Source organism: Mustelus asterias, chromosome 7 (assembly GCF_964213995.1).
Source record: "Mustelus asterias chromosome 7, sMusAst1.hap1.1, whole genome shotgun sequence".
NCBI lineage: Eukaryota > Metazoa > Chordata > Chondrichthyes > Carcharhiniformes > Triakidae > Mustelus > Mustelus asterias.
Genome location: NC_135807.1, coordinates 65,247,895 through 65,274,423, shown reverse-complemented (window position 1 = coordinate 65,274,423; position 26,529 = coordinate 65,247,895). Strand labels below are relative to the sequence as shown.

General features: G+C 42.4%; 1 pseudogene; it reads right to left on the bottom strand.

Annotated features, from left to right (window-relative positions):
* Positions 1–7,960: 7,960 nt before the first annotated feature.
* On the bottom strand, positions 7,961–8,025 carry LOC144496208 (U6 spliceosomal RNA; annotated as a pseudogene).
* Positions 8,026–26,529: the final 18,504 nt, after the last annotated feature.

Genomic DNA, 26,529 nt, shown 5'->3' with positions numbered 1-26,529 from the left:
AGGAGTCTGCCCCAGCACAGAGGTGATACAACCAATGCCACTTGCTCAATAGGAACCCATTGAGTAGACCATCAGGCTTCTGAATGTGTGAATCCAGTGTCCAGATCAATTTGGTGGTGCCTTTCAGTACCCTCCTGCAATTGTCTTGGTCATCATGGTGGCCTGCTGAGCTCTCCGCACCATGGGCCTCCAGAGAGGTGTGAAATTTAAGCATAGTGATAGTCAGGAAGGAGACAGGTCACTGGAAGAAGAACAGGAAGTGACAACGAGAGAGGAAGAGAAGATGGAGGGTGATGATGCTGAACAGAGGGGTGTCCTGCTGCATGAGGAAGTGGCCTCTTTTGACCATTCTCTCAGAGGAGGACCTCCCTCCTCTTCCTCATGGTACCAGCAATAGATCCAGATAATCTTCAATGAAGCTAGGGGTAGCCCTGCCCTGGGTACCAGCTCTCAGGTTCCTCTGTGACATCCCACTTCCCCCCCTTCTGGTAGAGTGGAAGGCTTGAGCACAAACTGCAAATCCCTCCTTTTGGAAATCTAGCAACCCTATGGATGGCACAGTGGTTAGCACTGCTGCTTCACAGTGCCAGAGATCCAGGTTAGATTCCTGGCTTGGGTCACTGCCTGTGCAGAGTCCATATGTTCACCCAGAGTTTCCTCCAGATGCTCCGGTTTCCTCTCTCAGTCCAAAACACGTGCTGGTTAGGTACATTGGCCATGCTAAATTCTCCCTCAGTGTATCTGAACAGGCACCGGAGTGTGTCGACTAGGGAATTTTCAAAAATTTCATTGCACTGTTAATGTAAGCCTACTTGTGACAGTAATAAATAAACTTGAAAATTCAGTGCTTGCTGCTGTGGGAAGTCTAAATCAGTCTAACACTTCATCGGATCCACCTACATTCCTGCCCCCACAGGTTTTAATGAGATATGAAATCCAATTCCTTATCAATTAAGAAATTACCCAAAATCTTAACTTTAATTAGTTTCCCACTGAAGGCAAATTTCTGACCCAGAAAATCTAACATGTATCCTGTTTCCTGCCTCCATGGCAAAAATTCAGCCTGATGAATCTGGGCTTCAGGTAGCTGAAGAATTGCATTTTCCAGGAATTTTCCTGCTGGAAAACCTTTCCATCAGGTTACTGATGAGAATTCTGCCCTTTAAATGGCCAGCCATGTTTCCTGTCAGTTAGACTCAATATGCAAGCTTGCCCTCGAGTAAGAAAATAAAATAGGAAAAATAACAAACTAATATCATTTGGTGTCTCCTGAGCCTGTTTGATGGATGCAACTTGCTGCTTTTAATTATTTTGGCTTTTTAGCACAGTTCAATGCCTCGGGTACAGAACTCATGAATGAAAATCTCACACCTGGGATTTTTGCCTCTTGTTCTCAGCTTCTTGGTCATCTTGTTCCACACAGCGTTCAGTTTTTCTTAAAAGCAAACATATGGAATAAATGCCCCTCTTCTGCATTCACAATGCTGGGCTACAACCACTGTGAATGCCTATTGTAAAACTGAACGTGTAATGTCCTTGGTTTTCAGCCCGTTTGTTTAAAATTTACACCAAAGGTAAGTTTCAGACAGAATCTCATGCAAGCAGTCAACATAAGCTGACCTTTCAAACAACAGTTTTGTAAATGTAATTAACGGTGTACATTATTCTGCCTAGCCCATTAAATTCATTTGAATGGATGGAAAATCAAGAGATGTGGTGGGAAAGACTGCGTGACAAGATTATGTTCAGCAATTCATACGAAGAAGGGTAGTCCATTCGGTCTGCTAATATTTTTGTGTCAATTTGATTGTGGTGTCATATAATAATACATTTGAGAACCAGGCTGAATATAAAAAGTTCAGGGGGGAAGTTAAAAACAGAAATAAAATTTTAGGTTTCCGTGGAAACTGACACAAATAAAAGACACAGAACTATTCGAGTCCAGAACCCAGTGGTGTAGTACAGACAGGATGAAGATGATAGAGGTGGGATCCAGGAACCCAAAATAGGCAAATGCACACTTGCTGCAACTGTTTCTGTTTCTTGAAGATTATATTGGTGGATCCATGCCATCAAGACCGTCATGAGCAGCATTGAGGAGGTTCTCCAGTCATGTGTCATCTTGGTGATGATCATGCCCATGAAACGTATGTTAAGTGGATCCTTGTGTCTGCCTGGGATCAGGCTAAATCCTTGAAGGAAAGAAACTGAAATTTGTAATGATAAAAGTTCAGAGCTTTAAAGGAATTTGTGGTGGAAATTAATGTCATGTATGTTCACTGAACTACAGTGTAAATCCATCAGATCTATCTTTGTTCTTTCTGCCATTCAATGTATAATTTATAGTTTATATTATCTCAAGTTTGGTTGTTAATTCATGTTTACTTTATGTGGTTTGATTGATAAAGTGGAAGTTATAAAGTAAAACCTAGTCCACAGTTTTCTTCATTTTGTTGTTAAATTTAGTTCTTATGGTTTGTTGGTCTCCAAAGGGATCACAATGGGGTACAAAAAAGATTTAATGGAACGTTATCAGGAATGAGGGACCTGAGTTTGGATAGGTTGGAGAAAATTAAATTTCTTTCCGTGGAAAAGAGAAGGTTGTAAGGAGACGTCAGGGCCTAGAACCAGGGGACACAGAATTATAATGACTGGTAAAATAATCAAAGGTCAACAGAAGGAAAAATACTTTCACACGGTGAATGGTTATAATCGGGAACGTGCTATCTGAAAGACTGATGGAGGCAGATTTTATCATGCCTTTCAAAAGGGAATTGGATAAATAGCTGAAAAGAAAAGCAAATTGGCAAAGTAAGGGTACAGGGCAGAGACTGGGATTGGCTGTGTTGCATTTGGAAAGAGCCAGCACAAACTTGATGAACCACAGGTGTCTTTCTGTGCTCTAACCAGTCCATGATTCTATATAGTTAGCATATGTTCATTAGTAATAGAGTCACGTTATCAAGTTCCAACTCACCCCATCAGTAGCAATGGGTGCATTCTTCCCACTGTGAAAAATCCAAGACAAATAGTTACAGTTTTCCCCTAGGTGAGACTCAGAGTAGAGTGGTCAGAGAGTTTGAGACTCAGAACAGGGTGGTCAGAGGGGTCAAAACTCAAAGTGGTGAGGGAGTTTGAGGCTAAGAATGATGTGGTCAGAGAGTTCGAGGCTCAGAATAGAATGGTCAGAGATTGAGGTTCAGAGCTCAAGAACAAAAAACAGGAACACAAGAATTAGAAGCTAGAGTCAGCTATTCAGCCCTCAAGAAAATAAGTTCCTCATCTCCATCTAAATGGGAGATCCCTTATTTTTAATACTTTCCCCAGAGTTCTGGACTCCCCACAAGGGGAAACATTCTCAACCTGTTAAGTTCCCTCAGGGTCTTTTATTTTTCAAAATGACCACTTCTCAATCTTTGAATCTCCACTGAATATAAGCCCAACCTGTTTAACCTTTCCATATAAGTTAACACCTTTATCCCAGGGTCAAGTGAATCTTCTCTGAACTGCTTCCAATGCATATATTTTCCTGCTTAAATGAGACCAAAATTGTCTCCAGTACACTAGGTGCAGTCTTACCAATGCTCTGTGCAACTGTAGCAAGATTTCCTTACTTTAATACAATTAAAACAACACAAAAACAAAAGTGTGAAATGCAATCTTGAGTTCAGTTATACATTAATTAATTAAATAGATTTCATGGGATGCAAACTAATTTGGAATCTTTACTTGAGGATGTAATGTTAGAAACAAGAACATAACAAATAAGAGCAAGGGTAGGCCATTTGGCCACTCGAGACTAAGATAGAATCCCTACAGTGCAAAAGGAGGCCATTCAGCCCATCAAGTCTGCACCGACTCTCTGACAGAGTATCTTACCCAGGCCCACTCCCCCACCCCCACACATTTACCATGGTTAATCTACCTAACCTAGACATTTTGGGACACGAAAAGGCAATTTAGCATGCACAATCCACACATCTTTGGACTGTGGGAGGAAACCAGAGCACGTGGAGGAAACCCATGCAGACATAGGCAGAATGTGCAAACTCCACAGACAGTCACCCAAGGCTGGAATCAAACTGTAGTCTCTGGAGCTGTGAGGCAGCAGTGCTAACCACTGAGCCACTGTGCTGCCCATCATTTGCTTGTGACCTCAACTCCACTTTCCTTCAAGTCCCCTATCAAGAATCTATCTACCTCAGTCTTAATAATATTTAATGACCCTGCCTCCACCGCTTTCTAGCGAAGAGTTCCACGAACCCAAGAAAAAAATTCTCCTAATCAAATTGGGAGATGCTTTATTTTTCAACCGTGTCCCCAGAATGGGGATCTCTACAAGCGAGATGAATATTTCTTGCACACAAATATTCTGAATATTCAATATTCTGAAGACTGTAATATTCTGAATACTGATTGGGACCCATAGAACAACTTAAATGGAAATTACGCTGTTAAATTTGTCAAAATTATGTTGATTCTAAAATTGTCGGAAGCACAATTTATATGATTAAGCTGATGCTATATCAGTATGATACATTTACTGAACTGTTAACTAGAAGGATGACGTAATCTATGATGCAAACAGTATGTCAGCTTCCAATATTAGTATGTGATTAACTTTAGCCTTCCTACACTTTTACCATTTATATGCCTATGGAAGTTTATTGGATTCTCTTTTATGTTCATTGCCAGCCTCGTCTCATTCTCTCTTTGCCTAATTTTAAAAAAATAACCCGCTGAACTTTGTCTATGGTAAGTTCAGAAGGGCAGTAAACATGCAAATAAGAGGAGCAAAGGGAGATTATGAGAAGAAACTGGCAATAAAAATAAAAGTCTTGTACAAGCATATAGAAGCAAATAATTATATATTTAAGTAGTTGCATGATTGCTTTAAGAGCTGATCACATGATTTGACGGTGATATTATTAGACACCATCATCACCATACCTGGTAAGTTCTGTACCACTGGCAGGCAGACCCAGAAGAGGTCGTGGCACACTGGAATACAATAGGGAGGACGTTTTCTTAGGAGTCTTCAACACCAAAATCCAGTCTCAAGAAGTCAGGTCAGACACGGGCAAGGAAATCTTCTGCGAACTGTACACCCCGCCACCCCTTCCCATGCCCACCTCCCTCCCCTCCCCCCCACCGCCCCCCCCCCCTCACCTACATTCAGCTGATGAATCAGTATGCCTCCATGTTGACTACCACTTGGATGAAGCATTGAGGCATGGGCGCAGAGTGTACTCTGGGTGGGGGAACACCAATGACTATCACCAAGAGTGGCTTGGTAGTACCATTATTGACTGAGCTAGCCATGTCCTAAAGGACATAACTGCTGAAACTGGGTCTGCAACAGGTGGTGAGGCAACCAACAAGATGGGAAAGCATACTTGACCTCATTCTCACCAACCTGCCTGCTGCAGATGCATCAGTCCATGACAGTATTGGCAGGAGTCACCACCGTGCTACCTTTATGAAGAGGAAGTCCAATCTTCAATTTGAATATCCTCCAACATGTTGTGTGGCATTACCACCGCGCTAAATAGGATAGACTTCAAAAATATATAGTAGCTGAAAACTGAGCATCCATGAGGTTCTGTGAGCCATCCACAGCAGCAGAATTGTATGCAACTACAAATCTGGAACAAAGAGCAAAGAAAATTACAGCACAGGAACAGGCCCTTCGGCCCTCCATGCCTGCACCGACCATGCTGCCTGACTTAACTAAAACACCTTACGCTTCTGGGGGCCATATCCCCCTATTCCCATCTCATTCATGTACTTGTCAAGATGCCCCTTAAAAGTCACTACCGTATCTGCTTCCACTACCTGCTCCGGCAACGAGTTCCAGGCACCCACCACTCTGTGTAAACAATCTGCCTCGTACATCTCTTTTAAAACTTGCCCCTCGCACCTTAAACCTATGCCCCCTAGTAATTGACTCTTCCACCCTGGGAAAAAGCTTCTGACTATCCACTCTGTCCATGCCTCTCATAATCTTGTAGACTTCTATCAGGTCTCCCCTCAACCTCCGTCGCTCCAGTGAGAACAAACCAAGTTTCTCCAACCTCTCCTCAGAGCTAATGCCCTCCATACCAGGCAACATCCTGGTAAATCTTTTCTGTACCCTCTCCAAAGCCTCCACATCCTTCTGGTAGTGTGGTGACCAGAATTGAACACTATATTCCAAGTGCGGCCTCACTAAGGTTCTATAAAGCGTCAACATGACTTGCCAATTTTTAAACTCAATATCCCGGCCGATGAAGGCAAGCATGCCGTATTCCTTCTTGACTACCTTCTCCACCTGCGTTGCCACTTTCAGTGACCTTTGTACCTGTACACCCAGATCCCCCTGCCTATCAATACTCCTAAGGGTTCTGCCATTTACTGTATATTTCCTATCTGTATTAGACCTTCCAAAATGCATTACCTCACATTTGTCCGGATTATACTCCATCTGCCATCTCTCCGCCCAAGTCTCTAACTGATCTATATCCTGCTGTATCCTCTGATGGTCCTCATCACTATCCGCAAATCCACCAACCTTTATGTCATCCGCAAACTTACTAATCAATCCAGTTACATTTTCCTCCAAATCATTTATATATATATATATATATATATATTACAAACCGCAAAGGTCCCAGCACTGATCCCTGAGGAACACCACTTGTCACAGCCCTCCATTCAGAAACGCACCCTTCCACTGCTACCCTCTGTCTTCTTTGACCGAGCCAGTTTTGTATTCACCTTGCCAGCTCACCTCTGATCCCATGCGACGTCACCTTCTGCACCAGTCTGCCATGAGGGACTTGTCAAAAGCCTAACTGAAGTCCATGTAGACAACATCCACTGCCCTACCCTCATCAATCATCTTCGTCACTTCCTCGAAAAACTCGATCAAGTTTGTGAGACACGACCTCCCCTTCACAAAACCATGTAACCTCATGGCCTAGCGTATCCTCCATTCTACCATTGCCCCCAAGCTAGGGAATAACCCTGGTTCAATAAAGATAGCAGGAGGGCATGCCAGAAGCTGCACGAGGCGTTTCTAAAAATGTGATATTAACCTGGTGAAGCTACAGCACAGGATTACCTGCCTGCTGAACAGCAACAGTGATGGACACAACCCCACAACCAATGCATCAGGTCTAAGCTTTGCAGTCCTGCCACATGCAGTCATGAATGGTGGTGGACAATTAAACAACTCATTGGAAATGAAGGCTCCACGGATATCCCCGTCCCCAATGATGGAGGAACACCGCAGGTAAGTGCCAAAGATAAACTGAAGTATTTGCAACAATCTTCAGCCAGAAGTGCCGAGTGAATGATCCATCTCGGCCTCCTCCTCCGGATGTCCCCAGCATCACAGCCAATTTGATTAATTCCACGTGATATCAAAAAATGGTTGAAGGCACTGCACACTGCAAAGTCTATGCACCTTGAGAATATTTCAGCAATATCGTAGTGGGTGGGGGCGGACCACGCAAAGGTCCATTGACCTCGGGTGGAATTCTCTAGTTTTGGGGCGAGCGCAGCTGGAGAATCCCACCCTTGCTGTCCAGAACTTGTGGCGCCCGCTAGCCAAGCTGTTCCAGTACATCCAGCCAGTACACTGGCATCGACCCAGCAATGTGAAAAATTGTCCACATATCACCTGTATGCAAAAAAAAGAGAACAAATACAACCCAGTCAATTACCACCCCATCAGTCTTCTCTCAATGGTCAATAAAGTGATGGTAAAGTTAAAGTCACCATAGTCCCAGATGACTGCAGGCTGCTCTCCTTTTTGAGAGGGAAAGCTAACTGGTACTGATTTAATCTGGGGGTCACTGCCCCTCAGGTGAGGGCAAGGTTGTAAAGGCGGGGATAACCTCAGCTGGTACGGAAATTGAACCTGCACTGTTGGTGTCACCGTGCATCACAAACCAGCCATCCAGCCAAATGAGCAAACTGTGCAGGGGCCATGCTAATCTTCTCTGTATTGTTCCAATGTTAGTCTATGTGCTGCCGAAGCAAGTATAGGGGTCGTCAATAGTGTTAGCAAATGGCACTTGCTTAGCAATAACCTGATCACTGCTCAGTTTTGGTTGCACCTTGGCCACTGATCTCCTGACCCCATTGGTTCAAACATAGATGAAAGAACTGAAGTCCTGAGGCAAGAGTGATTACCCTTGAAATCAAGGCAGCATTGACCAAGTGTAGCATCAAGAAGCTCTTGCAAAACTGCAGTCGATGGGAAGCAGGAGGAAAGTCTCTGCTGGTTGGAGTCATAACTAACACAAAGGAAGATGTTTTTTTTGGAGATCATAGAACTTTAAAGCAGAGAGAGGGGTCCTTCGGCCCATCAAGCACCTACCTGCTCTAATCCCATTTTCTGGCACTTGGTCTATAGTCTTATATGCTATGCCGTTTCAAGTGCTTAGCTAAATAATAATAGTGAGTTTCATGGCCAACAACCCCCACCCCCCCCCCCCTCCCCACCCCAAGCATATCAGGTTAAGCATCTCAGTTCCAGGACATCACTGCAGAAGTTCCTCAGGTTAGCGTTCCATGCCCAACCATCTTCATCAATGACGTTCCCTCAATCATAAGGTCAGAAGCGTGGATGTTTGTAGTTGGTTAGATGAGTTGGCTGGATGGCTGGTTTGTGATGCAGAGCTATGCCAACAGCATGGGTTCAATTCCTATACTGGCTGAGGCTATTCATAAAGGCCCTGCCTTCTCAACCTTGCTCATTGCCTATGGTGTGGTGATCTTCAAGTTAAATCACCACCAGTCAGCTCTTTCCCTCAAAGGGGAGAGCAGCCTATACTCATCTAGTATTAATTTTTACCTTGCGCTACAACCAATCATTTTGACTTGAAAATATCTCGCCATTCCTTCACTGTCACTAGATCCAAATCTTGAACTCACTTCCTAACAGCACTCTGAGTGTACCTACACCAGATGGACTGCAGCAGTTCAAGGAGGCATCTTACGAATAGCTTTTCAAGATCAATTAGGGATGGAAAGTAAATGCTGGCCTATCCAGTGATGTCCACATCCCAAGAATGAAGAACAATTGTGGCCATTTAATGGTCACTTAAGGGCTTCATGCCACCCCAGCCATATCTCCTTTTGGTCTCCTTATTTAAGGAAGGATGTAAATGCATTGGTGGTGGTTTGAGGCAGTTTACCAGACTGATACCTGGAATGAGCGGGTGTATTATGAGGAACCATTGGAGAGGTTTGGTTTGTTTCCACTGGAGTTTAGAAGAGTGAGGGGTCACTTGATTGAACTGTAGAAGATCCTGAATGGTCTCAACAAGATGGAATTGGAAATAATGTTTCCTCTTGTGGGTGAGTGCAGACTAGCACTTTCTGAATTTATGCTTCATAATCAGGCTAGTTAATCCCATGATCAAGCTCTTTATAGAATAGGAACATTAGCCACATCTTCCTCAAATCAATCTTTTAATGATTTTGTTTGTGGCTGCTTGAGGGCTGAAGTTGCTAAGTTCTGATTCTGATGAGAGCTTCAGCAAGCATTAGAGTAGTTTCGAGCTAAATTTATAATGATCTCCAATCTTTAGTAGCTATAAGCCATGCGCTGCAATTTCAACGCTTTCTAATCATGCCCACAGAATTATAAAATTCAGTCTGGAAAAATTATCACTGGGCAGTTCCAATTGGATTCGTAAAGTTGTTCATCCATCATATATTTGATAGCCTTTCCTGTTTTTCCAATATTTTCTATTACAGATACAGCTTTTGAAAGTGACTCATAAACGATAATAACTGATGCATTCTAACTCCCCGTGAACAGAATTTCATTCTGTTTTGACAAACATTGCAGCCAGCATGCATAATTGACTGACTGTTTCACTTCTGTCAAGGCATATAATGAGAAAATGACCTATTCATCAGTCCTTCATTCAGGATTTTAAAATTCTCTATTTGACAACATATAATAATCTCTCCATACCTCCAACTGAAGTGTGATCCGTCACTGTCTTGTCGTGGCATGAGTGAAAAATAGTAGACTTTTGAGAGATTGCCCTGAGAGGATTATAATGATAGATAATTTTGTTTGGCAATCTCCAACAGAAAGTAATTATCACTGAGACAGAGATGACATTAAAATTGAATTTATCAAATGAAGAAAATGTCCTGGCTAAGATTAAGATTCTTAAAGCAGATTACACTGCTGATCCTGACTATGTTCACTCTGGAAAACTATAAGAAACTGTGCAGAGAAAGCCATTTGGCCCACCATGCCTGCACCAACTCTCTGACAGTGTATTGTAATTAATGATGACATGAGTACAATCACGATAATTATGACCTTAGTTTAAAGATAAAGGTGTAGAATCAGTTTGATAAGATACAATAAAGATAAGAAGCAATAAAGGCAGGAAGTTACTTGTGGGAGTAGTTTATAGGTCCCCTAACAGTAACCACACTATAGGATGGGGTGTACAGAAAGAAATAATGGGGGTTTTTGAGAAAAGCACAGTGATAATCATGGGTTACATTAATCTACATTTGGATTGGGTAAATCAGATTGGCAAAAGTAGCCTGGAAGATTCATTCATAGTGTTTGCAGGGCAGTTTCTCATTGCAGCACATGCTACAGCCAACCAGAGAGCAGGTCATTCTAGATCTGAGAATGCATAATAAGACAGGATTAATTTATGACCTCATAATGAAGGAGTCCCTATGTAGGTGTTATAAGGGTGGCACAGTAGTACAGTGTTTAGCACTGCTGCCTCACAGCGCCAGGGACCCGGGTTTGATTCCCAGCCTGGGTCACTGTCTGTGCAGAGTCTGCACGTTATCCCCATGTCTGTGGGGGGTTTCCTCTGGGTGCTCCGGTTTCCTCCCACAGTCCGAAAGACATGTTGGTTAGGTGCATTGGCCATGCTCAATTCTCCCGCAGTGTACCCGAACAGGCGCTGGAGTATGGCAATTAGGGTATTTTCACAGTAACTTCATTATTGTAAGCCTACTTGTGACACTATAAATAAACTTTAAACTTACAATGTGATGAAATTTCACATTCAGTTCAAGGGAGAGTAGAATGGGTCCAGGACTAGTATTTTGAATGTAAATAAGGGTAATTACCAGGGTATAAAGCTGACTGAAATAAATTGGTACATTAGGTTAAGTCAGTAGAGATGAGTGGCGGCCATTTCAAGAGATTTTTGGAGCACTTAGAAAAGATACATTCCAGTGAGAGAGAAACACTACAAGGGAAGAACATATTATCTAGGGCTAAAGAAGTTAAAGATAGTAACAAATTGACAGAATGAACCTGCAAAGATTAGTGGCAGGTCAGAAGATTGAACAGAATATAAACAACAGCCAACAATGGCTAAAGATATTGAGAGGGAGAAAATAGAGGGCGAAAAGAAAGCTAGCTGGAAATATAAAAACAGACAGTATGAGTTTTTAAGGGTATTTAAAATGGGAAAGAGTAGATAAACTGAAACAAAAACAGAAAATGCAGTATTTTGCTTTTATCTTGGGTAAACTGAGCCTTCGTCCTCTGCAGAGTGAATCTGGGGAATTGATAACGGAAAATAAGGAAATGGTGGCTGAATTGAACAAATATTTTGCATCTGTTTTCACTGTAGAGGATACAAATCAGACCCCAGAAATAAATGCACACCAAGAGGTGAAAGTTACAACTTAAAACATAAGGACACAAGAACTAGGAGCAGTAGGCAATTCAGCCCCTCGAGCCTGCTCCGCCATTCAGTATGATCATGGTTGATCACATCTTGGCCTCATCTCCACCTTCTTGCTCGCTCTCCATAACCTTTCATCCCGCTACTAATTAAAAACCTATTAGGGGGAGGCATGGTGGTTTTCCCACTTTGCATAAATTAATACCTATCAGGTGAGAGAAACCCAACTGATAGATGCTGCTAATGGCAACAGGAAACTCTCAAGGCTCCCCACTGGGGCACATAGTCCCAATTCGGGAGAATCGCTCCCTACGTCTGTGATCGGATAACATTTTGGAAAGAGGACTGAAAAATCAGGATTGACTTAATGTTCTCTGAACATTTTCAGGACCTCTAGCTGCTCCTGTTGCTGCTCTGAATTGGCACTTTCATAAGATAACTGGATGAATAGGATGGTGTGGTCTGTGAGGATCCCCACAATATTGGCAGACATTGAGCTTCTGAGAGCTTCCTTGGAACATATCAGTGTCAGTCAGGAAAAGATTGTGCGCATGACTTTCTGTCATTCATGGTCTTCATTTAAAATGGATGGTTTTTGATATTTTATGTGGAGAATTATCTTCCTCAGTAACCTTCTTGAGATCAGCTGGGAATAGGTCCACTTTGAGCTCTATTTTAGCACTCTTTCCACAGTGTCCAAAATTATTACAGCTCCCTCACTAGCTGTTTGTAATGTAAATTCTAATATTCTGAATAAAGATTTTAATTAAATAATTCCATTGACAAATGATAAGTTCAAGGTTGTCTTTGTTCATTCTGACTGAAATCAAAGTTTGCTTGGATGATTCCTCTTTGACTTCCTTCCCTGGAATCATTAATACTTTGCTTCTTTAAACAGTGTTTCCAATGACCATGAGAAATTTGGATGAATTTGATTGAAATGATTAGCCTCTCATTAAAGCTAAAAAAATAGATTTAGGAAATCTATTCTTCCGGGTTTCCCAACTTCTAAATAAACACCACAGACCCACCCCTCGCCTTTGCAGTAATTCAAGATTGTAGAGTTCATTGCAATCCTTAACGTGTTGTAAATACATGCTGCCTTTGTCACAATTGTTCTTCACTCTATAAAATACCACTTCTTAACCTTCAAATGTGAGCTGAATGTAAAACGTTCCACTGGAGGAAAGAAATTATATTTTATTTTCGAAATGATTTTTTTTATTTTTCCTGTCATACATAAACATTGCTTTATTGCTCTTGTTGTTTGGTGATTTTGTTTTATTTTACACCACTGAAAGTTTCATTTTACTGAATTGTAATGTAATTTTTGAATGTCATAAAGTAGAAAACATGAAAATGTGTTTTTCATTCACTCCTTTGTACTTCACATTCAAGCAAATGCTTCAAGGTATTGTGGACACAGACAATTTTGTACAAAAACCCTGCTACCTGCAATATTCAGTACATTCACTAATTCAATAATTATCTTCTTGTGGAAAAGGACATTGACCCAGCAGGATACAGCCAATGAAAACCCGAAGAACTTAATGGAGGTTATATCTGTTGATGCACAAGCAGGATTGAATACAACACCAATTATATTTGCACAGAAACCCTCAGGTATTTATATACGTGGTAAGAAAAATTAGATCATTTCTCACATACATTTTCACTGTGACATTGAGATCCATGGACCAATAATGATGAATAATGGCTTTCAAACAGTTGACAAGGTCCCTCATGGCAGACTGGTGCAGAAGGTGAAGTTGCATGGGATCAGAGGTGAGCTGGCAAGGTGGATACAAAACTGGCTTGGTCAAAGAAGACAGAGGGTAGCAGTGGAAGGGTGTGTTTCTGAATGGAAGGCTGTGACAAGAGGTGTTCCTCAGGGATCAGTGCTGGGACTTTGCTGTTTGTAATATATATAAATCATTTGGAGGAAAATGTAACTGGATTGGTTAGTAAGTTTGCGGATGACACAAAGGTTGGTGGATTTGTGGATACCGATGAGGACCATCAGAGGATACAGCAGGATATAGATCAGTTGGAGACTTGGGCGGAGAGATGGCAGATGGAGTTTATTCCGGACAAATGTGAAGTGGTGCATTTTGGAAGGTCTAATACAGATAGGAAATATACAGTAAATGGCAGAACCCTTAAGAGTATTGATAGGCAGAGGGATCTGGGTGTACAGGTACACAGGTCACTGAAAGTGGCAATGCAAGTGGAGAAGAGAGTCAAGAAGGCATATGGCATGCTTGCCTTCATCGGCCGGGGTATTGATTTTAAAAATTGGCAAGTCATGTTGCAGCTTTATAGAACCTTAGTTCGGCCGCACTTGGAATATAGTGTTCAATTCTGGTCGCCACACTACCAGAAGGACGTGGAGGCTTTGGAGAGGGTACAGAAAAGATTTACCAGAATGTTGCCTGGTATGGAGGGCATTAGCTATGAGGAGCGGTTCGAGAAACTTGGTTTGTTCTCACTGGAACGACGGAGGTTGGGGGAGACCTTATAGAAGTGTTCAAGATTATGAGAGGCATGGACAGAGTGGATAGTCAGAAGCTTTTTCCCAGGGTGGAAGAGTCAATTACTAGGGGGCATAGGCTTAAGGTGCGAGGGGCAAGGTTTAAAAGAGATGTACGAAGCAGATTTTTTACACAGAGAGTAGTGGGTGCCTGGAATTCGTTGCCGGGGGAGGTCGTGGAAGTGGATACGGTAGTGACTTTTAAAGGGTGTCTTGACAAGTACATGAATAGGATGGGAATAGAGGGATATGGTACCCGGAAGGGAAGGGGGTTTTCATTAAGTCAGGCAGCATGGTCGGTGCAGGCTTGGAGGACCGAAGGGCCTGTCGCTGTGCTGTAATTTTCTTTGTTCTTTGTTCTTTGTTCAGATACTGAGGCAACTGTATTTCACCAAGGTGGTAGTGACTGAACAAATTTGCCTCCTGCAATCCAAACTACAGCCACACAGTAGGCCAAGGAAAGCTCTGTCAATGGCCATCAAGATTACCATCGTCCTAAACTTCCATGCCAGTGGATTCTTCCAGGCAGGAGCAGGTGACATTATCGACATCTCAGCATTCTCTGTCCATTATTTCATCAGCAATGTGACAGAGGTCATGTACAGAAGGAGAGGGAACTTCATTGTCTCTTTTACCAGAGAGAGGCAGTAAGAGCGAGACTGTAGCTTTGCCAGACTACTCAGATTCACAATGGTGCAGGGCCCCAGTGACTGCTTGCACTGGCTCTTTTGGCCTCTATGTTAATGGAGAGATATTCCACAAATGCATTCCATTGAAGTTGATGTGGGACCTTGCCCAGAAGATCCTCTTGGTGATCCTATCCTGGCTACAGCCATGATGGAGTCATATTGCGCCAGTCAGCCATACCCACCATCTTTTGGCCACCATTAAGAAGCAGAGGCTGGCTGCTGTGTGGTAAGGCATAGCAATTTTGAACCTGCTCCACCGCCTGTCCTAGTGAAGACAGTGATTAATGTGGTAAACTTTTGGTAGAACAAAGATAAAACATTTGGGGGAAGGAGGGTAATTCAATAAGGCACAGGGAATATGATGTGTAATAATTTCAGGCCTATTCCCATTAAGGCAGGCAGCATACATACTTTGTTCTACTTACATATCAGTCGGGTTGTAACATGCAGTAAGAGTTTTAACAACACCAGGTTAAAGTCCAACAGGTTTATTTGGTAGCAAATACCATTAGCTTTCGGAGTGCTGCTCCTTCGTCAGATGGAATGGAAATCTGCTCTCAAACAGGGCACAGAGACACAAAATCAAGTTACAGAATACTGATTAGAATGCGAATCCCTACAACCAACCAGACCTTAAAGATACAGATAATGTGAGTGGAGGGAGCAATAAGCATAGGTTAAAGAGATGTGTATTGTCTCCAGACAGGGCAGCCAGCAAGTCCAGGAGGCAAGCTGTGGGGGTTACTGATAACGTGACATAAATCACATTCTAATCAGTATTCTGTAACTCGATTTTGTGTCTCTGTGCCCTGTTTGAGAGCAGATTTCCATTCCATCTGACGAAGGAGCAGCGCTCTGAAAGCTAATAGTATTTGCTACCAAATAAACCTGTTGGACTTTAACCCGGTGTTGTTAAAACTCTTACTGTGTTCACCCCAGTCCCAACACCGGCATCTCCACAACATGTAACATGCAGCCCAGTGCAAATCACACTCCTGATTGGCTGCACATTGTACTGGCCCTCAGGTAGGTCTTAGGAGGTAATCAACAACCTCCCAATAGGTTTATGCCCTTGAAAGAGAGCAGGCGGAGAAGAAGAAAAGGGAAGGTCTGGGATAGAGGGCAGAAGAGATCAAAGAACAATGATGTTATTGAACAAAAGGCAAAGGGAGTGGAAACAAAACTTATTCCAGAGGAGTGTGAATGGCAGAATAAGGAATAGCTCTGTCCAAAAGCAAAAACATAAAGAACAAGATTTAGATCAGAAAAAAGCAAAAGAAAAATCAAAATGGGAGACAGAGTTCATGGTCTGAAATTGTTCAACTCAAATATTGAGACCAGAAGGTTGTAAAGTGCCCTAATGGAAGATGAGGTGCCGTTCCTCGAGTTTGTGTTGAGCTTCACTGGAACACTGCAGAAGGCTGAGGACAGAGATTTGAGCAAGAGAGCAGGTGATGAATTAAAATGACAAGCAACCACAGGCTCTGAGTCATACTTGTGAACTAAATGGAAGTGTTCTGCAAAGCGGTCACGCAATTTGCATTTTGCCTTCCCAATGTAGAGGAGACCACATTGTGAATAGTAAATACATCAGACTAAAATGAAAGAATTACTCATAAAACCCTGCTTTGCATGGAAAGAGTGTTTAGTGACTTGAGGGGGTAAAAGGGTGGTTGTTACATCTTCTAAAACTACATGGGAAGGTGCCGTGGGAAGGGGATGAGGTGTTGGGGGTGATAGCGGAGTGCACCAAGGTGTCTGCTTGGAGGGAATTGTGCATTTGGAATGCTGACATGGGAGGGGAAGATATTTTTGGCAGTGGCATCATTGTGGAGTTGGTGGAAATGTGGAAGATTGATCTTTTGAATGTGGAGGCTGTTGGGGTGGAAAGTGAGGAAAAGGAGAACCCTATCAAGGTTCTGGGTGGTAATGCCTTTGAACTCCAAGAGCAGTTGATCAGGTTCTCTTTTCTTGGAGATCGTCATTGCCTGTCACTTCTGTAAAGTGAATATTAGTGTTATCTGTTTGCCTTTTTATTAAAGCTATTGCAAGCCTGTGCTCTGTATATGCCAGTTAAACAGCGAGCTGTCTTTCAATGCATAAATTACAAGGTTGGTTCGCCAACTAAATAGAGATGAGACTTGACAATCAAAATATGTGAGCCTCTTGCTGACAATATTGGGCAAGTAGGCATTGTGATTGCTTCATTAAGAACATAAGAACATAAGAAATAGGAGCAGGAGTAGGCCATCTAGCCCCTCGGGCCTGCCCATTCAATAAGATCATGGCTGATCTGACGTGGATCAGGACCACTTACCCGCCTGATCCCCATAACCCTTAATTCCCTTACCGATCAGGAATCCATCCATCCGCGCTTTAAACATATTCAGCGAGGTAGCCTCCACCACCTCAGTGGCCAGAGAATTCCAGAGATTCACCACCCTCTGGGAGAAGAAGTTCCTCCTCAACTCTGTCTTAAACCGACCCCCCTTTATTTTGAGGCTGTGTCCTCTAGTTTTAACTTCCTTACTAAGTGGAAAGAATCTCTCCGCCTCCACCCTATCCAGCCCCCGCATTATCTTATAAGTCTCCATAAGATCCCCCCTCATCCTTCTAAACTCCAACGAGTACAAACCCAATCTCCTCAGCCTCTCCTCATAATCCAAACCCCTCATCTCCGATATCAACCTGGTGAACCTTCTCTGCACTCCCTCCAATGCCAATATATCCTTCCTCATATAAGGGGACCAATACTGCACACAGTATTCCAGCTGCGGCCTCACCAATGCCCTGTACAGGTGCATCAAGACATCCCTGCTTTTATATTCTATCCCCCTCGCGATATAGGCCAACATCCCATTTGCCTTCTTGATCACCTGTTGTACCTGCAGACTGGGCTTTTGCGTCTCATGCACAAGAACCCCCAGGTCCCTTTGCACGGTAGCATGTTTTAATTTGTTTCCATTGAGATAGTAATCCCATTTGTTATTATTTCCTCCAAAGTGTATAACCTCGCATTTATCAACGTTATACTCCATTTGCCATATCCTCGCCCACTCACTCAGCCTGTCCAAATCTCTCTGCAGATCTTCTCCGTCCTCCACACGATTCACTTTTCCACTTATCTTTGTGTCGTCTGCAAACTTCGTTACCCTACACTCCGTCCCCTCCTCCAGATCATCTATATAAATGGTAAATAGTTGCGGCCCGAGTACCGATCCCTGCGGCACGCCACTAGTTACCTTCCTCCAACCGGAAAAACACCCATTTATTCCGACTCTTTGCTTCCTGTCGGATAGCCAGTCCCCAATCCACTTTAACACACTACCCCCAACTCCGTGTGCCCTAATCTTCTTCAGCAGTCTTTTATGGGGCACCTTATCAAACGCCTTTTGGAAATCCAAAAACACCGCATCCACCGGTTCTCCTCCATCAACCGCCCTAATCACATCTTCATAAAAATCCAACATGTTCGTCAAGCACGACTTTCCCCTCATGAATCCATGCTGCGTCTGATTGATCGAACCATTTCTATCCAGATGCCCTGCTCGTCATCACTTAATATGCTCTAATGACCAAGACAGGAGCTGAGGGATGCCACTTTATAATTATGACTTTCTTTTCTATAAAATCAGCAAAAGGAAGTTTAACTCCATATATTTCCAATATTTTGTTTTCCAGCAGAATGTAATGTAATTACCCAACACACAAGCTGCACTTAATGATTTAATTGTTCTTCAAACTTCTCCTTCAGGCAAGTGAAGAATGCATTGTATTTACAGCAAATCTTTAACCTGTGTTTAATGCTCCCTCCACTCATATTGTCTGTATCTTTAAGACCTGGTTGGTTGCAGAGATTCGCATTCTAATCAGTATTCTGTAACTTGATTTTGTGTCTCTGTATGCCCTGTTTGAGAGCACATTTCCACTCCATCTGACGAAGGAGCAGTGCTCCGAAAGCTAATGGTATTTGCTACCAAATAAACCTGTTGAACTTTAACCTGGTGTTGTTAAAACTCTTACTGTTGGAACTATATTACCATTCCTTCACTGTCACTAGGTCAAAATTGGGAACTCCCTCTCTGACTGCACTATAGGTGTACCTGTGAACTACAGTCGTTCAAGAAGGAAGCTCACCACCAATTTCTCAAGGATAATTAAGAATGGGCAATAAATGTTGGCCAAAACAATGACACCCACATACTGAGAAATAATAAAAAATCTGGGATTTGAGAAAGTCAATGAATTGTTCCTTTTCTAGCCTGAATTTGTCTGGAGTTCCATTTCTTTAACTGCACTGCCAGAGATGAACAAGAACCAAACCACAGGGTGAGGATTGTGTGATGGCTTTGTGGGAGTGGCCTTTCAAGGCCATCAGAATGAGGGAATCAGGGCCTGGTGCAGGAATTCCTTAGGTCAGAAATTCTGATCCCAGGCCTCAGCCACGATTGGTGTAGGCCAATATTGATGCAACTAGTGAGACCTGACAATCCCTGACAGCACCAGTGAGCTTCAGAAGGCAGCACAGATGTGTCCAGAACTATGATAAACTCATCACATGTACTTTTCTTCATGATGCTACTCATATCCACACTCAGTGACAGAGACGTCAGGCAGAACACTTCTCTTCCCTTGATTTTCAGGGCTGATAGATCCAGCTGAAGAACTAGCACCAGCACAGGTGAAATGGACTGAATGGCATGGGCGGCACAGTGGTTAGCACTGCTGCCTCACAGCACCAGGGACCCGGTTTTCAATTCCAGCCTTGGCTGATTGTCTATGCGGAGTTTGCACATTCTCCCTGTGTCTGTGTGGGTTTCCTCCAGGGGCTCTGGTTTCCTCCCACAGTCCAAAGTTGTGCAGGTTAGGTTGATTTGCCAAAGTAAATTGCCCCTTAGTGTCACGGGATGAGCAGGGTAAATATGTGGGGTTACACTGATTGGGCCTGGGTGGGAGTGTTTTTGGTGCAGGCCCAATGGGCCGAATGGCCTTTTTCTGCACTGTAGGGATTCTATAATCTCAAGGTTTTGATTTAACCCATTTTTCCATCCTTTGCTGTCCAGGAGAACCTGCTCTTTGCCTCCCTATGATAAGATCAGGAATTATTAGTATGAACTCATACAGCACTACTTCAGGACAGCTCAGCTCATATCCACTTCAACATTGAACAAATAGCCTCAAACAATGTAATTATCTGATCACTGTGGTGAGACAGTCAAGATGATGGATACACTATCCTGTTGCCCTGTGTGTGATCTGATTTCATAATGAAATCTAATGGGGAAATGGAGAAGAGAAATAAGAAAGGAAATGAGCAGAGTTTGTTGCGCGCATTAAGCTTCTTTCAAGATTCACAGACAATGAGCACTGAATCTTTCAGACAAATAAAATGAACAGACATCTTCCGCACTCATTACATATTCTATTTTTTGAATGACCCTCCGCCTCCTACTCAAATGTTAGTGCATCTTTATGTTATTCAATTCTGTATGTTTAATTACTGTGACCCGTTTCTCAGTTTATTCTGAATCTTGTGAGTCACTTATCCTACTTGGGTTGCTATGACATCTTTTTTTCCGTTGTTAATCATCGTTTAATTGAGGGCCCAGAATTTTGGATTCAAAACCTGTCTCTTTCCTTCAAAAAGCAGTTTCAATATTTAAACAAAAATGGTAGCATGGAACAGGAAATGTGAGTGAATGGCAGACATTTCACAGAAAACTCAATGTCTTAGTAACGTAGCACAAAGCGATCACAGACCTAAAACAATTGAAAGGTTACGAAAGTTTGAATGCTAAGTAGCATTTTATAAATGGGTTTTAGTTTTAGCAAATAGTTACCAGAGGTGGGGCGGGAAGGTTGGGGAGGGGGAAGCAGTTTCATACCAATTTTGTTAAAGCATTGCAAAAGAAAATACAATTGTTCCTTTTACTCGGTTAAAATGTTTGCAGAACTCAATTTTAATGCTGCAAGAGCTACTCACAAAATGGTAAAAATATATTTAGCACTGCACTGTATCTAGTTCTGTGTGCATGTGCTTAGATCAGAGTGGTCCTAGCAACCAACACGTCCTTTCTTGACTGATTAATATTTATGTTGTTTTCATAACTTGCCAGGAAAGCTTTTTCTTTAATAATTAGGTAGAATTAAGCTGACCTCAAATATCTCTCTTAGACATTCCCGTTAATTGACAGAAAATAGAGAATGGTAAAGGTAAAAATATTATAGATTCACAAGGTTTAACTTGAATCATTAATTTGTAATAAACATTCACTTTGAAGACATGTATAAAATGAATTGGTTTAAAATGGATAGGTTATATGGGTCACTTATGAAGTGACTTACTATAAAATTGATTGATTATATGGACTAAAAACTACATCAAGAACAATTTTGCAAAGGTTATTTCAGTACTTTGTGGTTAGATGAATGAAAATCAATGGGCGTATGATAATAACACAAGAAACCTTATTTAGCAGCACAACAATTTTACCTCTCAACCTTCTGGTTTGAGGGCTGATATGGTCTAAGCCTCCTTCTATTTCTTGGCTGGAATTCTCTGGTCTCGTACACCCCACTGTCACTGCCACAGCAGCGGGACTGGAGAAACCCAGCTGCAGGCAAGGTTGGAGAATCCCAGCCTTTATTTCTTCTACTTCATGGGTTCACCTTATGCCTCCCAAATGTTGATGCTACAATTCTGCCTTTATGTCATGACAAAATTTAGCTAAATGGTTAACATGGGCTACTTGTCAAAGATTAAATGTTGGTGTTGTGACTCAGAAGAAAACAATTTTCTTCAAAAAATTTGGCATCAGGCTTAAACCATCTTTTTTGAGGTGCTGTTGTCAGAATAGGTGCTGTCATTATTGATGATACCAAAAAAAGATTTTTGGAAATCATGGAATCTTAGAATCATACAGCACAGAAGAGGCCCTTTGGCCCATTGAATCTGCACCAACAAGTGAGAAACATCTGCGCTCTCACCTAATCCCATTTACCAGCACTTGCTCCATAGCCTTGAATGTCATGATGTGCCAAGTGCTGTCCAGATACTTTTGAACTGTCCCCCCCTCCCAGGCAGCACATTCCAGACCATCACCACCCTGTGGGTAAAAAAATTTTCCTACCCCTCACCTTCAACCTATGTCCCAACATGACTGACCCTTCAACTGGGTCATGTAAGCAAATAGATGGCGACCATAGCCCCCAAAGATATGCTCTAAAGTGAGCTTGCTATCGGCTTGTGACCAACAGGTCACCCATGTCTGTGATGCAAGGATCTCAGTAGCAAAACCTTAAGTTGACTGATGTTGGAGTCAATGCATGACAAGTCTTTGCTTGTGTCTTGATTGCCTGGACTCCAGCAATCTGGAAAAAGCAGAGAATGAAAGAAATGACCCGAAAGCGGAAAAGAGAGCCACGGAAGAAACATCAGATGATCTTAGACAAATGCTATTCATCTGTACAAGCTGCAGAAGGGAATGCCACTCATGAATTGGCCTCTACTGCCACAATGGATGGCATCCCACCCGGGCACAGTACATTGTATCCAAAGTGACTAAACACCCCACGCAGAATTATGAGGGTGTCTTGTAATGCCATGCAAACGAAGGGAAAATGAGATGCAGCATACTTCATGCCACTCACAGCTGCAAAACAGCAGGTAGAAGAGACATCTAAAACTGGAACAAATTGACAAGAATCAAATTACAATTACAATCAGATGCACATTATTCAACCGCAAAAGAAAAACAAGGTGACATTTACATCTATCTACATGATCTGAATCATTAAAACTTTCTTCACCCAGCTTTTCCATTCCCAATGTCCCACCCTCACTCCTGCTGCCAACTCTCACCTCCTGATGTACTGGGGGTTATGCATTACTGCATGTTGTGCAATTTCTGATATTGCATGAATTTCCATGTATAGTGCATTCAATTTCCTTCAGCAGAAACCAGAGGAAGGTATTAGATTTACCTTTGATTTTCAGTTACAAGTCAATGTTGCCTTGTAAACGATGACTGTCAGCATGGCACATAACTATAAATATGACCAATACTGTCTAAAGCAGCTTAACTGGTCATTCATCTGATGCTCTGGAGTGACATGATATATAGAATATTTGTTGTATTTGCCCATTTAACAAACAAATAACACTTCAATGTGATTCTTTGCATATGAAGAAATTTGAGATATTTTGGGAGATGTGATGAGGTTTTATTAAAATGCAATCTTTCTTTTTATATGAAAAGGAGAAGTTCCAGAAGAAATTATATATGCTAAATATTGCTCAGAAGTTACAGTGCAGAGTTAATGTTACGAGTTTAATTTGATTCTTCTTCTGAACTGAAGAGAGGTAGAGATGAGATGGGTTTTATGTTGTTGAAAAGGGGAAGGTGGAGCAAAAGAGAAGTTCAGTGATAGGTTCGAGGGTGGGGGCAATTAAACGACAGTGATGTGATGGAACCAACTACAGTAAAGGGAGTGGTAATGGTAGTATTAAAGAAACAAAGGATTGGTCCAGAGTTGATGTGAGTACCAGAATAAAGGTCAACTATTGGGGAGGTTTTCAATTGTTTGTTGCAACCTGTTTCTTCAAATGCTCCTGAAGGTCTGATAGCCAGTGATCAGTGTATTCATGTGAGAGGAATTAAGCATCAGGGATTAGGAGAATGTTAATGGAAAATATGACATATGCCATATCGGTCTGTTATTATCACAATATCTGAATACTCCCAGAGGAACTAGAAATGCAGGTAAAAATGTGCATGGATTCAACATAAAGGGATCCCAACTCATTTCTCATCAATGACCCTTCCATTACCTCCAGAAAATTGTTGTAAAGGTGAAGGAAAATCCCACATTCACCACCAATGCTCACACCGGTGATATAATGAAGGATGTTGACACCCATGGAAATATACTGCAGAATCTTCAGAAGAGAGTTTTGTGGCTAGAAAATGACATACTGTGCTCCTATGATTTATGGTACATTGGCAATGGACATGGAGCAGACTCAGAAAATGTACTTAATCTACACATTTTGAAGACAGCAACTTGAAAATATCAGTGGTTTTGTATTGTTGCGTGACGATCTGCAGGAAGGGTTCAAGTGAGAAAACAACAAGGCAGATTTTTGACAGCGCAAATACTTTGGAGATCCAGAGAATCTGATCGATTTGACATTTCCAGTTTGGATTTAGGGATTTGCTGACAGAACTAAAATCAATGGAGCAGAGACGAGCGAGTAGAATCATTTAGGATTTCCAGATTCCCATGGCTAGTTTAATGAGATAAACATCTTCATGCTCCATCCATCATCCCCACTTTTCTTCTGCACCACATGCAAAAAATAAATTAAAAACCTTCATAAGCGCAGCCAAATTTAAAAAATAACCAGAATGAGAATAAGATCCATGGTAACCTTTCAATAAATTCACAAAGTATTAATATTTAATTCTTCCCCCTTTTATTTTCTCAGTTAGGCAATGCATAGAAAAATGAATGAAGTAGCCCAGGCAATAATCTTCTCTGTGTATAATGTCTCTGATATTTCGTGACCAGACATGAGTTATGCTTTAATCAAGGCAAATAAAATTAGATTAGTTTTATTCCTATCCCCCCACTTTCCTGGTCTTCCTCTGACTTTTCAGTGATTGGCCATCTTCCTCCTGTTCACAAAATGACCATGAATTTATTGCGTACACTCAGCCAAATCTTGAGTGAGAGGCAGAGCTAGCAATTGAACTTAACCTTTTAAGTGGCAGTCAAATGGATAACTACTTGACCTGTTGGATCACAAATTTATATAGCATCTTCAATTTCATCCTGAAAGATTAAACATTCATAGTCCAAAGATTTAATTTTGTTGATAATTCAGTTGCCGAAAATCAGTAATTAATTAAAATTTATACATTTGCCGCTCCTTCTTTGGCAATCACTCGCTAACAAGTATGATTGTCCACCTAAGAAACTCCATGCCACTGGTCATGGGTTTTGTGGGTTCTTGCTTGGCTGATGAGCCCAACCATGGAGCTGCATCTTCGACCGCACACTTGGCAGGTGTTTCCGGGAAGTGGGTTCAGTCGTTGGAATATAGATCGCTGGCATTCCTTTCTCAGGCCCCTTTTCCAAGCCTCCTCTTGCCACCTGGTGTTCACAAAGAATTGTGACCCTTCAACCAAGAGATTCCTCCAGGTAGGTTTCTTCTCAGAAAGTGTCTCCAAGGCATTAACGTCTAGGTTGCACTTCTTGTGGTAAGTCTTCAAGATGTCTTTGAAGTTCTTTCTTTTTCATCCTCTTGTTTGGAGCCTTCCATGAGCTGGACAAAGAAGATTTGCTTTGGCAGTTGGGACTCTGGCATCCTAAGCATGTGGACGGCCCAGTGGAGTTGGTTTCGGATGACTATGGCCTCGATGTTGGTGCTCTTGGCTCCTTCAAGGATGCTGATGTTAGTACACCTGTCCTCCAAGCTTATGCAAAGAATCTGTCTCAGACAGTGTTGATGGTACCTTTCCAGGGCCTTGAGGTGTCATCTGTATGTAGTCCAGGTTTCTGAGCCATAGGGAAGAGTTGGGAGGACAACTGTCTTATACATGAGGATCTTGGTGTCAGCACGAATGTCAAGGTCATAGAATCCCTACAGTACAGAAGGAAGCCATTCAGCCCATCGAGTCTGTACTGACCACAATCCCACCCCTATCCCCGTAACCCCTGTATCCTGCTAATCCCCCTAACACTAGGGGCAATTCAGCATGGCAAATCAACCTAACCCGCACATTTTTGGACTGTGGGAGGACACTGGAGCACCTGAAGGAAACCCACACAGACACGGGGAGAAAGTGCAAACTCCACACAGACAATGACCCAAGGCCAGAATTGAACTCAGGTCCCTGGCGCTGTGAGACAGCAGTGCTAACCACTGTGCCATCATGCTGCCCAAATCTCTCATCCTCCGTCTTCCGCATACTGAAGTTACACAAGCAATGTCCATGTTGTTTTCTTCTTGAATTTCAACCGGTTGAGGTTGAAAAGTTTTTTGAACATCCTGTGGACGATGTCCACGCCACTGGTCAGTTTGTTCTTGACAAGGTGAAGGATGGTGGCGATGAAGATGAAGGGGCAGTGACACACCCTTGCTTGACTCCAGTCTTGACCTCAATGTTTTCTGTCTTATTCCTGTCAATGAGGACTGTTGCCGACATCTTGCTGTGGAGGAATCGGAGGATGTTGGTGAATTTCTCTTGGACAGCCGACCTTTGACGGGGTATTCCATAGCACCTCCTGATTAACTGAGTCAAAAACCTTGGTCAGATCAGTGAAGGTCATGTACGTCAAATTACGGCAACCAATGGGAGACGTCCCAAGGAAATTCCTGGTGCCAGTGTGCCATCCATTCACTATGCCAGTTAAAGGATAAGGACACCTCATCAGCTTTAATGATGTATGATTACGCCACTGCTGCAAGAAATGGAGCAAAGGAAGGATGCCTTGTCTTCTTTCCATGGAAGGTAGATAGCCAAGGTTGTGGCAAGAGGGAGCTGGTCCTGATCAGCAGGATCCACAGAACTTGGATGAAATGCAGAAAACAAATCAATGACATCACCAGAAGGATAAGGCAATTTAA